Source organism: Ailuropoda melanoleuca, chromosome 5 (assembly GCF_002007445.2).
Source record: "Ailuropoda melanoleuca isolate Jingjing chromosome 5, ASM200744v2, whole genome shotgun sequence".
In the NCBI taxonomy this organism is placed as follows: Eukaryota; Metazoa; Chordata; class Mammalia; order Carnivora; family Ursidae; genus Ailuropoda; species Ailuropoda melanoleuca.
Genome location: NC_048222.1, coordinates 75,112,306 through 75,131,578, shown reverse-complemented (window position 1 = coordinate 75,131,578; position 19,273 = coordinate 75,112,306). Strand labels below are relative to the sequence as shown.

The window sequence follows — 19,273 nt, the reverse complement described above, 5'->3', positions numbered from 1 at the left end:
AGTGACTTGGGACTAAAGTTCTTTCCTCAAGATCTACCCTCTCAGTAAATGCGATAACATATACAGAGAGCTTGATACTACCAGATGTTTAAGAAGGACCAGCTGCTCCCTTTGTATTTATTCAGTATGCACTTGCCAAATAGATGAATGAATGAATACTTCAGAGGTAATTGAGACAAAGTATAAGTGGCTCATACTAGACCATGAGGTAGAAAGAACCCAGGGCAAAAGGCTGGGTAGGAGGGATGTAGCCTGGCTCCTCCTGCTTTCTGTGATACCCCACCTGTTGGCTCCCATAGCCTCACCTCCCTCCAATGAAACTCAAGTCACAAATGCATGAAATACTCCTTTTGGCCTCTTGGTCTGGCATGAATTGTTGACCACCCAGAGGGTAATGCCACGTGGGGAATGAGGAGTCTGGGTGTGGGGGTGATAATATGGTTAGGCATGATAGTGCCTCTAGCATATTGTGGAATGTTCCTTATGTAGAGTTCAGTGTTGGAGTTATTATGAGAGCAGTCTCAGAGAGATAACTAAGGCCCTTAGTAAAGCCCAGTTCACTGGACCCGTTCACAGGGCTGGGAAGGGGTGAGGCTGGATTATAATTAGGTCTTTTGACCTTGATCCACCATCTTTCTACCATACATCACAGGATCCTTCATATCTTAAGAAACCAAGAAAGGAAAAAGTAGAGGGGTTAAGGGTCATACTTAATTAAACCAACTTCCGAGAAATGAAAATTTAGTAGTCAGCCTATTTAGTGCTAAAATATATGAAATAATTTTCCAAGTAATATCTCTTACTTATGTTTTTTTAAGTTATGGTAAAATGCATCTAACAAAACTTAACTTTTTTTTTTTTTTAAAGAGAAAGCATAAGCGAGCACTTGAGAGCACGTGTGAGTGGGGGTGGGGGCAGGGCGGGGGAAGAGAGGGGCAGAGGGAGAAGGAGAGAGGGAATCTTAAGCAGGCTCCACACTCAGCACAGAGCCCCACATGCGGCTCAATCTCATGACTCTGAGATCATGACCTGAGCCGAAATCAAGAGTCCGGACACTTAACTGACTGAGCCACCCAGATATCCCTGCCTATCACCTTAACTCTTTCTAAGTACGTAGTTCAGTAGTGTTAGTACATACACTTTGCTGTGCAGTCAATTTCCAGAACTCTTCATTTTGCGAAACGGTAACTCCTTGCCAATTAAATAACCACTGTCTATTCCCCCCTCCCCCAGCCCCTGGCAACCACCAGTCTACTTCCTGTCTCTATGAATTTGACTACTCCAAGTACCTCGTATAAGTGGAGTCACACAGTATTTGTCTTTTTGTGTCTGGCTTATTTCACTTAGTATAATGTCCTCTGGGTTCATCTGTGCTGTAGCCTGGGTCAGAATTTCCTTCCTTTTTAAGGCTGAATAATATTCCTCTGTATGTATACACCACGTTTTCTTCATCCATTCAGCTGTCAATGGATACTTGGGTCTTTTCTCCCTTTTGGCTGTTGTAGATATTACTGTTCACATTGGGTACACAAATATCTCTTCAGTACCTGCTCTCAATTCTTTTGGATACATATTCAGAAATGGAATTGCTCGGTCATATGGTAATTTTAAGTTTTTGAGGAACTCACCATACTGTTTTCCATAGCAGCTTCACCATTTTACATTCCCATCAACAATGTGCAAGAGTTACAATTTTTCCACATCCTTGCCAACACTTGTTCTTTTCCTTCCTTTTTTAAATAGTAGCCATTTCAGTGGATTTGTGGCGGCATCACATTGTGGTTTTTAATTTGCATTTACCTAATGATTAGTGATGTTAAGCATCTTTTCATGTTTTTGTTGGCCATTTGCATATCTTTGGGAAAATGTTTATTTAAGTCCTTTTTCCGTTTTAAAAATTGGATTATTTTTTGTTGCTCTCGAACTATAGGAGTTCTTTACATATTCTGGATATCTTTCATCAGATATACAATATGTACATATTTACTCATTCTGTGGGTTGCCTTCTTACTCTGTTGGTTGTGATACTTTGACATAATTAAAATTTTTTGATATAGTTGAATTTGTCCATTTTTTTCTTTTGTTGCCTATGCTATTTATGTCATATCCAAGAAATCACTGCCAAGTCCAACGTCATGAAATTTCCCCCTATGTTCACTTCTATGAGTTTTGTAGGTTTAGCTCTTATGTTTAGGTTTTTGGTCCATTTGAGTTAATTTTTGTATATAGTGTGAGGTAAGGGTCCTAGGTTACATTGTAATGCAGATTTTTTTCTTATTATCACTATGACTATAGCAACAAAATAGCAATCTCAAATTCCAAAATTTAGGAGGTAACATTTTGCCAAGGAGTAGCAGGAACATTAACAAGAATAAAATAGATACATGTGACCAGGTCCACATTTCCTAGATTAAGTTTCTGAAGTTTCGGATTTTTTTTTTCCTCCATTACAGGAGTTTGTTTGTTTTTATTATTACTCACAAGTGTATTACCTTGGAAAAGCCACTTACTTTCTGAGCCTCAGTTTCCTAATAAATAAACTAGAAATAATAGTATCTCAGCCTCCTAGGACTGTGGTGACTAGATGAGATTCAGGTATGGGATAAGTGCTCAAGTAATGTTGGTTTCTGCTACACTCAGTGCCTTCACCTGGAACATTCTGCCCTTTCTTATTCATGACAATACCAAGTAAACATCAAGTGGCTTAAAGGCTCATCTCTTCCACGAATGTTTTGTTGATTCAGGCTATTCATTCTAGGCTTCCTTTCCTTTGTCCTTGGCACATAGGGTGACCCTTTTGTTTTCCCTGACTTATAATAAGCCAAACCAAAAGAAGAAGCCTGTGTTTTGCTTCTAAAATTGGTCTTGACATCTGAAACTAATGATGTACTATGTCAGCTAATCGAATTTAAATAAAAAATAAAATAAAAAATAAATAAAATTGGTCTTGACAGGCAGTGGGTGATCAAACTAGAGACTGTATGCTGGCAGGTAGTATGCTTTGATGGATTAAGTGAATGCTGAGAGCCCAGAAGATTCCAGGCCAAGTGATGGCTAAATGCCAGTTTAATGTGGAATTAAAGCAAATTCAAATTTCTCAGGCTTCGGTTTTCATAACTTGAAAATGGGCACAGTAATACACCATTGTGACATTAATGAAACGATAGTTTCAAAAACTACTAAGACAATTTGCTTTGCAGAGGCAAATAATAATAATGATAAATAATAATAATAATAATAATAATAATAAAATTTAAAATGGTGATTACCTCAGGAATTCTTAACTTTTTAAAATCACAAAGCCCTAAAGAGAATGAAAAAAAAAAGTACAGACTACAGAAAACACTTTGCAGAAGTAAATCTGCAAATAATTTAGGGGGTTTATGGCTTCCCTAAAGCTTAGCCAGGGTCTCCAGACAATAGACAAACCCCCAGATAAGGGCTCTGCTCTGTACAACTGAGCATACCAGCAATAAAATACCTGCTATGTGTTCCTCCTGCCTTAGGTTTGCTTTTTTTCCTTCCCAATCCCTATTCAGTCAAGCTTGGTACCTACATCAGGTTGCTGATTCCCACTGTCACTGTTTGAAGATGAGACTAGGAAATTATCACTAATACTGTCACCCTAATGGATGTGGCTGTATATGGCGGTCTCTGTGCTGTCACCAGGTGAGGACCTGAGGATCACCCATGGTGATCCAGTGTTGAGGGGCAGCTTCATAGGTCTTGGAAAGAGATGTAGTGACAGAGACACTCAGATTTACTGTTCTCAAGTCTAGTCACTGATCACGGGAGCTGAGAGGCTGCTGAGAGGCTCCTGAGAGGGGGTGGCAGCTTCCTGATCACTGGGTGTAGTAGCTGTGGTGTGCTTTAGCTCTAAGGGCAGCTTCCTGATTACCTGGCTTCCTCACTGGAGCAGAAAAAGCAGCTCCTCTGGTAGACCAGGTGGGTGCTTTTGTTCCCGGGAGAGTCATTCCTGGAGGCCCAAACTAGAGCCTACTCCTCTAGCCCAGCTAACAATTTTGTAAGCAGTGAATTTCCTCTATTAAGTACTTTCCTGCTTAAAATAGCTAGAGTGTAGCTCCAGTTTTCTGCAACTAAACGCCGACTGACGGTGTTTTGGGATGGAAGAGGGTGTGGGCAGTAGACCCTCATATTTGGGGTTGGTTACTGCCTGGTCCAGTCTGAAGACAGGTAAAAGTCATCTGCTTCCAGCCGAGATGGAGTAACAGGTGCAGATTCACCCTACGACCTGAGACAACCAGACAACTGAACAAAGCACGTGAAACAATGGTTTGCAGACTTTGGACATTGGGCAGAGCAGGGCAGTGATCAGCGAGAGAGGGGAAACAAATGAGGAGAATCTACAATTACCCCCATTACTGCCTAGACAGAGTTTCCAGGCTGCAGTGCAGGGAAGGGGACCAGGTGGAGCCTGACAGTCACTCTGAGCTGAGGATACTGAGCTGGAGGTCCAAGGAGGTCAAGTTGCCTGGAATTCAGGACTAGAGAGAGAGAGAGAGAGCTGTGCAGAGAGAAACCTCTGGAAATTGCAGGGCAGCCTCCTTGATTAATTGAGTACTGATGAGCACATGCATGTGAAGAGATGACCTGACACCACAGAAGGAACTCCCAAAAGGAATAGAGGGAAATATCTTCAGGGATCACACAGACTTAAGAACAGTTTGTATTCCTACCAGCTACAGTAAACAACAACAACAACAACCCTCACCCCCCAAAATAACTTCATAATTCATAAGGGAGCAGGTAGAACATGCAGCAGTGGGCCAAATTAGCTCTAGAAAAAGGCTGCTTTGATTCTACCTAACGAAGCTTAAAAACAAGCCTTAGAAGGATCAGACTGTTTTCAATGAATCTAGCTACATCCCAGAACAAAGCTCAAGAATATTTATAAGAGTGTGAAATATCTCACACGCAACAAAGTAAAAATTCACAATGTCTGGCAACCAAAAAAAAAAAAAAAAATACCAGGTATGCAAAGAAGCAAAAAATAGAAACCGTAATGAGGACAAGAATCAATCAATAGAAACAGACCCAGAAATGACACAGATGATAGAAGTAGTAGACAAAGACATTAAAGCAGTTATTATAACTATATTCCATATGTTCAAGAAGGTAGGGATGCTTAAATATCCCAAGAGAGATGGAATCTATTTTTTAAAAAGCAAATTGAATTTGAAGATCTAAAAAAGTGTAATGTCTAAGATGAAAAATACTTTTGATGAGGTCAACAGAAGATTATCGCACAGAATAACATATTTAGTGAGCTGGAAGACACAGCAACAGAAACCATCCAAGATGAAGCACAGGGAGAAAAAAGACTGGGGGAAAAAACCCAGAATGGCAGGTCAATGAGTGTGGGACATCTTCAAGTAGCTAAATATAGGGGTAACTAGAGTTCTTTGAAGAGAGTGGGGGAGGCAGAAAAAAATATTAGAAGAAATCATGGTTGAAATTTCCAAATTTGATGTGAACCATAAACCACAGATCCAAGAAGCCCAACAAAAGAAATGCCAAGCCGAAAAAAAATGAGGGAAGCTACACCAAAGGTACATCATATCAAATTGCTCAAAATCAGCGAGATGGGGAACAGGCTACATTATAAAATGTGACACTGGTGGCCCATGACATGCAAAATATTCTCAATTATCAAGAGTGGTTGCCTAGAGTGAGGTGCCCATTAAAAAGTGTCTGACTGGTAGAGTTGCAGGATAGTTGATTACGCTGGGAGTGATGAACACACAGAGCGGTATAAGATGGCTTCTTCTGCTTGAAGTGGAAAGATTCAAAAACAAACAGATAAACAAACTTGGGGTTTAAATTCTTGACTCAAGGCGTAATCAGAAGACCAGGGAACATTTATTACTTCCTGGAAAGAACCTGTGGGAGAAAACCAAAACAGAATGGTACATCAGTGAGCTGTGGGAAATCTTCAGGTAGCCTGCAGCTTTGGTGCCAACAAAACAAATTGCACATGAACTCTGATTCTGCAGGTTGCTGAGTTATAACCTCAGTTCATACTCATCAGATCTCTTCAGGGAGAGAGACCTGATGAAGAAAAATTGGGACCCTGTGATCTGGGATGCATGATTCAGATGGCTGAAGCTCAGACCCAACTGAGCTTTCCAACAGAAGCGCCCCTTCTTCTGTGCCTGATAAGGCTGATCTTGACTTGCAAGAGAATACCTGTTCTTGATGCCCACACTGACCAGCCCTCATTGCTCCGGACCTATCCTAGAGTCAGATCTCAGCATACCTCACGGAGACAAGTATAAAGTCGGATCCCAAAACAGCAGACTTCCACACCAAAATAACTGGCATTTGTTTTCTTATATTTATTGGCAGAGATCTGAGAAAGATATGTTATCTCAGAAACCTAAGAAATACACTATATATATTAAGGTAAGGTGCTAGATCAGAGAAAAGAAGATAACCTGAGATCGGCCCAGCTTGATTAATATGAATTCTAGATCCAAAGTGCAAGCTAGATCATCTGGGTGAGGGTCTGTTTGCTCAGTGCATTCTCTGATGGCAGCTGAACTCAATGGTATCCTATACTAACTAAAATTAAGGTGATCGAAATTCCCTCATATAATATAAAGGGAAGAACCCAAATACCTAGAGAACAATAGAAATGTTGGGGTAGGCTAACACATTGGCCCCCTTGTGTGTTCTCTAACTCTGTCCTGAGAACATACTTCCTTTGTGAGTATTTAGGAATACTTTGGTGTGGGGATACCAGAATTATTTTTTTCTTTGGTTGTCTTCAGAGTTTCTCTTTACCCTTGGTTTTCAACAGTTTGATCATGATACATCAAGATGTTGCTTTGTTGTTGTTGTTGTTGTTTTTTTTTTTTTTTTTTTTTTTTTTTTTTTTTTTTTTTTTTTTTTTTTTTTTTTTTAAGATTTTTTATTTATTCAACAGAGATAGAGACAGCCAGCGAGAGAGGGAACACAAACAGGGGGAGTGGGAGAGAAACAAGCAGGCTCACAGCAGAGGAGCCTGATGTGGGGCTCGATCCCATAACGCCGGGATCACGCCCTGAGCCGAAGGCAGACGCTTTAACCGCTGAGCCACCCAGGCGCCCCTGTTGTTGTTGTTTTTAATCCTGATTACAGCTCTCTGAGCTTCTTGGATCTATTAGTTTTGAAAAATGCTTAGCCATCATCTCTTCAAATATTTCTTCTGTTCTTTCTGTATTTTATTTCTGGGACTCCAACTATATGTAGGTTAAACCATTCTCTATTGTTCCCCAATTCTTGGATGCTCTGTTGTGTCCCCTATCCTTCTTTTCTATCTTTATGTGTGCTTAGATAATTTCTATCTATCCATCTTCAAGTTCACAGACTCTTTCACCAATCATGTCCAATTTGTTGATAAGCTCATCCCAAGTTCCATTTTAGAAACCTGTCTAGTTTTCCTTGATGGAGGTTCTGCCTTTTTCGCGAGATTGCCTCCTAGGGCATGAGACCTAGCCCTGAGCCCAACCTAGAAGCATGAGCCCTGCTCCCCATGGGCAGATTTCCTCATGCCAGTCTGGGGCATGAACCCCCAGTTACTGCCTATTGAGTGTTCTCTCTGCCCTGGGCAGGTCTGATGTGTGGTGTAAGACAGCTGCCTTAGAGTTGCTGGTTATGTAGGTGGGGAGATAAGACATGTTTGCAAAACATCACATCCTGCCATAGAGTGTGATCAATGCCCTCAGAATGCAGAGTGACATGGCAGCCCAGAGGAGGAAGATGTATTAATCTAGGGAAAAAAGATGGGGAGTTGAGTTTTAGAAAACCACGGTCATAGCCCAAGTGTGGTATAATGAAGGTCTGAATTAGCACGAAGCACAGGTCAGAACTAACACCCATTAACAGAATTTTGCCCCTGCTTACCTATCAATTCATACTCAATGGTTTAATTACCTGATGGCTGCAATGTCAGTGGGGGTGTTATCAGGGTTCCATCCCACTTGCTAGGGGTACCTTCAGTCTAAGCGGAGTCTTCCCTCATCTCCTGCCACCATCCAAATGATCAGTTTCCTTCCACCCCTCCCGCCATGGGTTTCCTGGGGCTGACTCAGGTGCACTCCTACACTAACTTCCCCGACATTTTGTCCAGTGAGATTTTTCTAGCTCTGGATACCTAAGAACCACATCACCCATTTCATTTCTCATCCTCCGCACCTGTCCTTGGCCTCTCTATTCTTGTTCAAACTGAGGCTCAGAATTTAATCAGACTCTCCCAACCTACTGTGTTCATTGGTGGAACCAGCATTACACAGAGGTCAGGAAGTGACAATTTATGATGGGGCAGTATTTCAGAAGTGTGAAATGCCTCAACCATCTTGCCATCAGATATATGAAGCCTCCAAATCCACAATTAGTCTCTTTCTTTAGCATAGTAGCTTTAAACTTTAATTGATGCGTAGTATATGATGGTTCTTTCTCTTTTTTCTCTACATACATACATATTTATACATACATATATACAGACACACATATATGTATATAGTTTCATGTATATGTAAAATGATATATGTATATAAAGAGATCTGTATAGATATAAATATATACATAGCTAAATCAAATAGCCCAATGTACTAAATATATTAATATATATATTTATATACAAGCACACATATCAAATATAGTAAGTTTAATGTAGACATTGACATAGAAAGGAAATGATTTAAGAAAGACTTAAGGGCACCTGGGTGGCTCAGTTGGCTAAGTGACTGCGACTGCCTTCGGCTCATGTCATGGTCCCAGAGACCCCAGATCAAGTCCTGCATTGGGCTTCCTGCTCAGCAGGGAGTCTACTTCTCCCTCTGACCCTCCCCACTCTTGTGCTCTCTCTCTCTCACTGTATCTCTCAAATAAATCAATAAAATCTTTAAAAAAAAAGACTTAAGAAAAGTATGGGAAAAAAACTTAAAATTGAGTAAATTCCATATTTTTTCAGCTAATTGAGAAAATATAGCTTTCTTCCCCTCCTCCTCCTTCCCTTTTCTTTCTCCTTCTTTTAATTTAAGACTGTTCAGTCTCCTAGCATGCAAAGTCTCTTGGGGCAGATAACATTTTTAAGCTGCTATCAGACACCACACTGGGATGTGGTGTGTTTGAGATGAACAGACATAGACAGGAATAGGAGTGGGGGTGGGGGTGGGGGCAGAGAAGGAAGAAGAGGCTGCCATGTCCAAGGGGGGAAAGGACACGGTATGTGGAGGGTCAAGGTACCAAAGACAAGCTGTCTATGCCATAATTCTAGCCAGGTGTCTTGGCCATTTAACTATCAAGAATTAGCTCTCTAGTTTTAATATGCATAAAAGTATCACCAACTATTTTGTTTTGCTTACTCAAACCTTCCAACAATCCTACGAGCTGGGTATTATTAATCTTGTTCTATAGTTGAGAAGACTGTGGCTTGGAGAGGTAGACTTTTAGATCTACTTCTTTCTCCAGCCTAGACCTCTGCCTTGAACATCAAACTCATATGTAAACGCTCCCTCAATACCTCTCTGGATATCTGATAACACTTCACACTCAGGATGTCCAGACAGATTGCCTGAGTTCTTGCGTGCACCCCCCAAACGTACTCTTCCCAGTCTTTGCCATCTACTATGGACTGAATGTTTGTATTCCCTACCCCCACCTCTCCCTCCCGTTCATATGTTGAAGCCCTAATCCCTAATGTGATAGTATTTGGAGATGGGACCTGCAGGAGTTAATGTAGTTTAGATAAGGTCATGAGGGTAGGCACCTCATGATGTTATTAGTGCCCTTATAAGAAGAATCTACAAAGAGTTCTCTCTCTGTGTGTCTCTCTCTTCCACACGAAGACACAGAGAAAAGGCAGCTGTCTGCAAGAGAAGATGAGAGAGCTCTCACCAGAAACTGACTTGGTTAGCACCTTGATCCTGGATTTCTAATCTCTAGAACTGCGAGAATAAACTTCTGTTGTTTAAGTCACCCAGTCTATGGTATTTTGTTATGGCAGCCTGTGCAGAAAATGGTAACTCCTCCCAGCCATCAAATTGCTATCTATTATGAAGGGTCTCAAACAAAGTGCTCCACCCTTTGGTTTAGGGTAACTTTCGAAAGACCACCATGGATGTTTTTGCCGAAAGGAATGAGGTGTTTCCCTCATGCTCTGCCTGCTCAGGAGGAAGCTAGCATTGGCCCCTGGGATGTCTTTCTCTTCTGCAGTTACTAAGTCTTTCTCAAGGGTCTGGTATGTATGAGACTCTGCTCATCATAGAAAATTTGTGGTTGAAATATGCCAGCCAGAATGGAGGGCAGGACAGGCTAAGAAGCTCTGTGAGATAATAAAGAGGTGAATCTGGAGGGACTGGGCCCTGAGAAAGCTCCCTTACTCCCCAGAGGGGAGGAGCTCAGAAAGGCAAAGAAGGACGGGCCTTACCATGGAAACCAGACTAGACAGGAAACTGAACCCAGTCTCCCTTTGCTAGTCCCTACTGTGGATGTTTCCAAGGAAATGTGGCTTGATGAATTAAAGTCCAATGTACTGGACAAGCAGTATAGCATTGTGGTTATTGGCCAGCCACCAGTGCCAGATCGCCTGGGTTTGAAGCTAGCTCTGAGGCTTACTAGCTGGGGCAAGCTACACACCTGTTTCCTCATCTGGAAAATGGGCGTAATAACAGCACTGACTACATAGCATTGTTGCGCAGATGAAAGGTTGACAGTACATAAAGAACTGAAGACCGCGCCTGACACATAGAGGGAGCTGTTATCACACCCTGCTCTCTGGAGGTGGGAAAGCTGCCCTGAGCAAGCTTTACCCAGACCCAGGGAGCCAGGGGGGTTGCCAGGCATTTGGACATCATTCCCTCTTCCTTGTTGTTCCCCAACCTGCGCCTGTTCTGGGAGCCCTGGCCCTGGGGTGGCAGGGAGCGTGCAGAGCCTGTTCCTAAGTCTGAGCAGCCTGAAGTACTTACAGGAGACAGCTGGGCCTTCCAAATCATTTATTCTGAAAAGCCAGAGCATGGACGAGGAAGTGGTATTAAAAAAAAAAAAAAGTTTGTTCGCTTTCCATTCTGGAAGGCTCTTGGTATGCACCCTGCAAGTCAGGGCCCGATGCTGAGCTCCTGGCACCTGCGACTCACCCTGTTACTATGGTGTCTGCTGAGCAGCCTCTGGGAAAAGCAGCTCTGGTTCTTGCTCCTTCTTCCCTCGCTGGGCTGGGGATGGAGGGAGGAGGAGTGTCGGCCATCTCATCTACCTCATAGTATTAGAAAGGGATTAAAATATTGCAGAAAAATGGCAGAATTCATGTGTGCACCGCTCTTAATTTTTCAAAGAGCTTTCATGGGTTGTCTGTTTCTTGAACCACCTAACAACCCCGGGACAGCAGGTATGCCACAGGAGGGAAGCCCGAACGTGAAGAGTTAGCCTTCTCACCTGTGGTTACCAGGTGAGTAGCAACGGGAGGAGCAGGGCACAGAAAAAGCAGGAGGCCCAGCTTCTAGTTTGGCCTCTGTCGCCACCTGCCTGTGTGACCTTGGACAAGATCCTTCCCTTCTCCTTGCTTCGGCTTTCTCATCTGCACATTGAGGGTCATGATCCCAGCTGAGACAAGGATGAGGGATCTGAAACATATAACGGGCTCTCTAACTATGAGAGCCAACAGAAATGACCAATCTGGGGGTCACTTCTCCCATGGCTCCAGTGTCTAGCATGCAGCTGAGCATCCGAAAGGGTAGGAGGGAAGATGAGAACTGACATTTAGTGAGCACCTATTGTGGAAAAAGCTCTCTGCACCCAGACTGGTTGCTTTAGGAACATTTTCCCCTTTAAGCCTCTCTATGCAGATATTGTTATTCACGTTCACGATGAGGGAAGTGAGGCTAAGAGGCTGAGGAATCTGCTAGTTAGATACAGAACTGGAATCTGTACACAGATCTGTCTTTCGAGACCTCCACGGCCCGTGCGACGACTCTCCTATGCTGCTTTTCTGATCCCCATGTCTGAAAACTACGCACAAATGCATCTCGTACATCACAGGGTTCCTAAGCTAGAATGCAGGTGCTTGACTCACATCCTCATTTTGAGCCTATCTACTCTTAGTTTAGAAATAATTCGACATACTTGATTATCAGCTTTCCCATATTACTACAGATCAGAAGAGATATACGGCTACTAATCATCTTTAACAGTAATAAAAAGAGACAGATAACAGGAGGAAAATTAATTTTTGAAATAATTTAACAGTGTTGGGCAGTTTTATGTAGAAGCAAATAACCCCACAAATTTCTTTGATCCCTCAGATATCACTTGCGAGTGATCTTTAAAAAAAAAAATTCAGCCCTCCCTGTGAAAAGAAAAGAACATGTATATTCCCCAGGCAGGAAAAGAAGCTCCACGCTGGGCGTGGCAGTTGGGCCTCCAGCAGCTTGGACTCCGGTTCCCCAAGATCCCTTCACCGCTGTCCGAGCCCCTGTCCTGTTCCACCTTTCCAGCCAGGGCAGAGCACAGACAGACCGAGGCATTCATCCTCGGCACCACTGTGAAATGAGAGGCACATCCCGTATTCACCGAAGACCCCAAGACAGCAGAAGACAAGCGGATGAAGAGAGCCACATGAAACCAGGTGCAAAATAGCCATTTGCTCATTATTTGCATAATCGATAAACACTGATCTTGCCATGCGGCAGCACAGCCCCAGGGCCAAGGCTGTCAGCTGTGAAGTTGACAAATGCAGGGTGTGTGTGCGGTCAGTCTGCAGCTGGTGACCCCTGGGAAAGGCATGTGTCCCCTTGTGGTCCAGCCTGCCTGCATGTAGCTGAAGTCCTCCTCAATACCACCCCCCCCCGCCCAGCTCTCTACACCATCCACCACCAGCATGGCATAGTAAGAGATATGTATTTGGTCTTTGCCCTGGCACCCAGCTCCACGAGGACTCTTGGAATCTCCAGTGCTGTGTGTCTTTTGTATGCTAACGGGATGACGGGTGGTTGGGGGCCCCTAGAGAGCATTAAGATGGCAGCTGGTCCCAGAAAGACTAAGGCGTGATTAGAGGGTTGGAACTTTCAGCCCCACTCCAGACCTTCATGGGAGCTGGAGATTGAGTTAATCACCAGTGGCCAATGATTTAATCATTCACGTCTTTGTAAATGAAACCTCTGTGAAAACCCCCAAATGATGGGTCCGGAGAGCGTCCCCGTAGGTGAGCATGTCAAGGTGCTGACAGGGTGGTACTCTCAGAAAGGGCAGGGCAGCTCCACGCAACCTCCCTCATGAGTTGCCCTGGGCATGTCTTCCATTTGGCTGTTCCTTGAGTTGTATCCTTTTGTAATAAACTGGTAATTGTAAGTCAACTGTTTTCCTGAGTTCTGTGAGCTGTCCTAGCAAATTACGGAACCTGAAAGTGGGGGTGTAGTGGGGACTCCTGATTATTTAGCCAAGTTAGAGAGAAGCGTGGGTACTCTGGGCACCCAATACTTGTGACTGGTGTTTGAAGTGGGGGATGGTCTTTGAGACTGAGCCCTTCGCTGGTGGAGTCTGATACTAAGTCTAGGGAGTTAGTGTGAGGATTGAATTGAAATGCAGGACTCCACGTTGGCGGGGAGATGGAGAACTGGTTGTTGGTGTGGAAAAAACCCACACGTTTGGTGTTAGAAATACTGTGGGGAGAAAACATTGCAGAGTGACTGAGGCAGCCACGGAGTTCTAATTCCCTGTCCTAGATGATTGATAACCACGGGCAACCTCCCCTTCAGGGCTAGGCGCCCCCTGCCCACAAGGGAGTGCCCATAGGAATGCGCAGACGGGCCCTGCTAGAACACTCTCAACAGCTCCTGCCAACACACAGAGGAAATGCCCGTGCACAGCAGGGCACGCTCTGTGACAGGTGTTTGCAACGATGACATGGAGTCATTTAACAGAGGTTAAATTATGTTCATTAGACTGTTGAGAAAGGCAGGGTCATATGTAACCAATTTTAGAAAGACAGCCAAACAGAACATGATTAAAATAAGAAGTCTGAGTACGTAAAGGAGCAAGGTGTGATTGTCTGGAAGACGAGCTTAGGAAGAACAGCTCCCTCTCACGGGTGCTATTATTGTTTGCCATTTTTATCAAAAATCTACTTCCTGACTCTGAGCCCTACATCCTTCCTTAATAGACCATCACAGGTTCCCTGCCCGCCCTGCCCTGTAACCTCACGGCAGGAGGCAGTGTAACCCATGCTCCTGGGACCCTGGTGAGGATGACAAACCCCACCCTACTTTGTTTAGGGTCTGATGTCTTCTTAGCTTCTCCCCAGGCTATAGCCTCTCCCCACACAGCCTGGACACCCAACACTGTTTCTAGCCCCAAGCCCTGGTGAGTGCCGAGCTCAGGCCTCCATCCAGATCCTGCCTCTGTAGAAAGGGGACAGAGAACCATGCTGACTTCCCAAGGGTAGAGAACAGCTTTTGCCTGGGAAGTGTTAGGGTTCCAATGTGCCTAAAGTTTCAAAGAGCCTTGTGCGCTCTGCTCCATAAAGGGGAAAGAGAGTTTGCTGAAGGCCAACCCCAGGACCCCTGCTGGAGGGAAGATGTATGCATACATAAAGTTTTCCCTGTAGAAGACAGGATCCAAACTCAGGGACCCGCGCTTCCACCGGGTAGCACTAGTTTGGCACGTGCTGTGGGTGGAGTGGAGGTGGGCATCGAACCCTGAACTTTGCTTGTTACATTGCCCAGACCTTAGAAATAGGGGTTTTGCAGCCTGATGTGCCTGAAGGCAACATGGGGGTAACAAGTCAGACAAACCCAGGATGGCAGTGATATTTCAGGCACAAACCCCTGGGGCTTGGACTCCATATCACTCTGATGGTCCCTATGCTCCCATAGTTTAAGTGGGGAGAATCACCCTCAGAAGCTCTGAATTGTTAAGAACAGAATTCATTTACCTGCTGAGAGGCAGCCATGATTTTGTAATTAAATACACAGATTTGAGAACCAAACAGCTGGGCTTCAAATCCTGGCCTCATCACCCGCCAACTGTGTGACTCTAGGCAAGTTGCTTAACCTATCTGTGCCTCAGTATACTTACCTGTAAAACAGGGATAATAATGGTTGTGAAGAGTAAATGGGTTAATATTTCTAAAGTGCTTAAAACAGTGCCTGGCACATGCCAGTGAATGCTAAATAAAACAAAATGATCCGGCAGAGACAGGGGATTGAAAAGATGAGGCATTTTCAATAAATATTACTGAGGCTCACATACGTGGATTCTCCCTTATGGCTGACTCCTGGCCTCAAAGGCAGCGACTCCTGAATGGGGCTGTAGGGGAGGGAGTGCACGAAGGGTTAAACCCCCAAGTGAACAGAAAAACAAGTTCCATCTGGTCCCTGGGACAAAGCGACAGCCTGCAAAGCCCCCAGCCCGGGCTCCTGCTCAAAGGACACATTGCTTTTTAAAATTCCAACTTGTGGCTGCCTCGATCTATAAATCAACCAGTTCTCCACACCCTAGAGCTCGGAACAGGATTCACAAATGGCAGCGAGACATTCATTCCGAGAATAGGCATATGAAAGTGACTTTGCACTCAGGGTACCCAGCCTCTCAGCTTCCTGAAAGGCCCTAGGGCTAGTGCTTCATCCCTGTCTTCCCTTCAGTGCAGGAATTGCTTGCCAGGTGGCCAAAAGAAGGAAGGCAAGATGGCAAGTGGTCAAGGCTCAAACCAAGATGGGGATTTTCATTAAAGGCTACACTTAGAGCAAATGTCCCTGGGACTCAGTTACATCCCCATCTTTATCATTGACACAAAAAGGAAAAGAAAGCCACTTGCCCTATCTCCCCACACCACTGCTGGGACCCCATCTTTAGATACCAGGCTGGGAGCAGGGCAAGGCTGATTCATGAGAACCACCAAATACTCCACAGAGGCACTGGGGAGCCTTATGAAGGGAAGCAGAGAGCTTTTCGTGGGCTCCCCACCCTGTGTGCACACAGGGCAGCTTGTGTCCCAGCATCCCCTGCAGGACACCTGGAAGGGAAGAGGGTGACAGAATGAAACCCAGGACCCTCCTTGGGGACCTTTGCCTGGGGCACGGCCCCTCCATTTTTACCACCCCCCTGGCAACATGCCCACACCCAAATAACGCTGAATCCAGCCCCAGCACTAACCCTGCAGAGCAGGGAAGTAATTCACAAAAAGTTGGGCAATTCAAAGTTACAGTTTCCACAGCAACCAGCACTCAGACCATTTGGGTAGCTGAAGCTTTTCCTCTTAGCATTCACTCTTTTTCTCCCCAAATAGCATTTTTTTCTTATTATTAAAGTAATACATGTTCATTGGAGAACATATGGAAATTACAGACAAGTGTAAAGGAGAAAATAAAAATCACCCTTAATCCCACCACTCGAGGTGATCCAATGTCAACATTTTGATGTATTCTTCATTCGTCTAGGGTTTTTTTCACGCATAAAAAGATATAATTTTTGAAAATTGAGACTGTAGTGAAATTACTGTTTTATCATTTGGTTTTTTTCCATTTAAAAATATATTGTAAGACTTCCTGATAGCCTTAAATATTCTTTGAGAACATGATTTTTAATGGCTAGCTGGTACGTTTTCATATGGATAGAACATATTCTATTTAACCAATCTATTGTTGAACATTTACTTGGTTTTTTCTTTTGCTCTTTTAAATAATACTACAATGAACAGCCTTTTACATAAATTTGTGTGTATGTATCTGATTAAGTAATCAGATTAGAATAAATTCGTAGAACTAAAATTACTGTTCAAACACAATGAACATGCTAATGATTGTAATACACATTATCAAATCGCCCTCTGGAAAGGTTGAAGCAATTTGTACTTCTGCCTGTAACATATACTCTTCTTCAAAAAAGAAAAAAAAAAACCCCAAAACAACAACAAAAAGCCCAAACTGCAAATTTGGTTGGTTTTAAACGAAGTCTGTACTACTTATAAAAATTACATTTTCCTTTCCTTGAAGCATTCCCCGCCCCTCCATTTTTAATTAATTTTCCTGTTTCTGTAATCACCTATATATCCTTTGCCCTCTAGTTCTTTGAGGGTGTTCATCTTTTCCTTATTGATTTATAAGAGCTCTTTATGCATAAAGATAATAATCCTTTGCCATATTTGTGGCACATATGTTCTCTCAGTTTGTCACTGGATTTTTATTTTGTTTACGGCATTTCTGAAGTGTAGAAGTTTCAAATATTGTTGTAACTCACATCCATCCTTCTTTTCCTTTATGATTTTGTCCTTTGATTTTTATGCTTAGACAGACCTTCTCCACCCTGCGACCAGAGAAATATTCACCTGTATGCTGCTTTTCCAGCTATTTCATGGTTGTGTGGTTTATGTTTTAACATCGACTGCTCTAACTCCCTTGGATTTCACATAGAGGTGGGGTCTGAATTTGCTCATCCAACAGTCCTAAGTCTGGAGTCAGGTCAGAGATGGTTGCCAGGGAGATGCAGAAATTGACCTGTCTGCCGCTCCTGCCTTCCAGGACCGCTTAGCCTGGCAGGCAGCTTTCCACGGGACCCCGGGTTTTTGCTAGTGAATGGAAGAAATGAATAGCTGCTCTGCGATTACACACTGGAAAAGGTGCACCTCACGTGGCTCTGTTTCCCATCCGAGATGGGGGAGGTGGAGGATGGGGAGTGCCAGATGTATGGAGAGCTGGCGAGCAGCTCCAGTCTTAGCACGTTAAAAATCAGGGGGTTAGATTCCAAACCTGAAATTAACCATCACTCTATTTGCAAGACGAAGCCAGAGGCAGTTCTGCTGGTATTGGGTATCCTCGAATACCAAGTTCTCATGAAGAGACCCTGAGGGAAGGAGGAGCCTGGGACTTCAGCTTCCCAGAGACGTGGACGGTCTCTTTTGTCCAGCCCCCCAAGGGCTTGACAGTCCGTAAGTACCAGGCGGGATGTGGCCTCCTGAGCACAGGGTGATTACCTCCAGCCAGCACCCGGGAAGAGGTCGCTGCAGGCTGCCCCCTCTGCCTAGCCTCAGGCGATCACTGCCTTCTGTCATCACTATTTCAATCCAGCCCCCAAAACTTTTTACTGAGTGTCTTTGCTCAGTTTCCAAAATCAACTCTACTTGTACTAACAAGCCAAGGGGTTTGTTCATTCATCCCACAGGTTTACTGAGTGTCTACTATCTGCAGACCCCTGGATCCAGCCTTGTAGATCTATTCCTTTTCAACCAGGCATAAAATATTTCCCTTCTATCTCCCCACCCCCATTTTCTCTCCTTAAACCCTTAAAAAAAAACCCGTGCGACCCTCTATCTTGAATCCCATGTCCTCCAGTCGTCACCCTGCCTCGGCTGTCACGTTGCAGGCTGCACTAGTCACCTGGGCGCGAGAGAAGATTAGAATCACCACCATTTACTGAATGCTCCCTGTGTCAGCACTGAAGGCTATAAATACATGTTCTCTCATAATCTTTATCCAATAACTTTTATTCAACAAATATTAAGTGCCTACCATGTGACAGAAACTCCTCTGGTACGTGGGATAGACTAGTGAATAAACCAAAGATTCTTGCCCTCATGAAGCTTACATCCTAGCTGTGGGGTGGAGGGTGGGAGTAGACAAAACAAATGAACAAACAAGATAAATGAAGATATTGTACATAGGTTAGAAGGTATAAATATGATAGAAAGAAGTGGGGAGCGATTAGGGGGCTCAGGAGTATCAGGGCTGGAGATGGGAAGGCCTCCTTGAGAAGATGACCTTGGAGCAGAGATCTGAGGAAGGTGAGGATGTGTGCCACAGAGATATAAGGAGAAAGGGCCCAAGGCATGCGTGGTGTGGGCAAGAAACAAAAAAGGAGGCCAGGTGAACAAGGCAAGAAATGGTAGGAACTAAGGTCAGAGATGTGAAGTGGGCCAGGTTCTAGGGTTCTGTAAGCCACTGAGAGCACTGTGGCTCTTACTCAGGCGAATTGGGGGAGAAATGGAGGGATTTTGAGCAGAGGAGTAAACTGATGTGACCTGCAGATTTCAAGGCTCATCCTGGCTGCTGTATCGAGAATATGCTGGGGGTTTGGAGCAGACACGGTAGCCGGGAGACCTAAGTTAGGTGGTTACTGTAATAACCCAGGTAGAAAGGGTGCTGGCCCTGGCCAGGGTGTTAACAGTGGAGGAGAGGAGAAGTGGTCAGCTTCTGGATATATTCTGGAAGCAAAGCCAAGAGGGTTTCCTGGTGGATTGGATGTATAATGGGAGAGCAAGAGCAGTTATTGATGACTCCAAGATGTT

General features: G+C 44.0%; 1 protein-coding gene across 1 annotated transcript in view; it reads right to left on the bottom strand.

Moving 5' to 3' along the window:
* The window catches only part of PEBP4 (phosphatidylethanolamine binding protein 4), a 212,150-nt gene that overhangs the window by 160,476 nt on the left and 32,401 nt on the right, over positions 1-19,273 (bottom strand). The window lies entirely within an intron of this gene.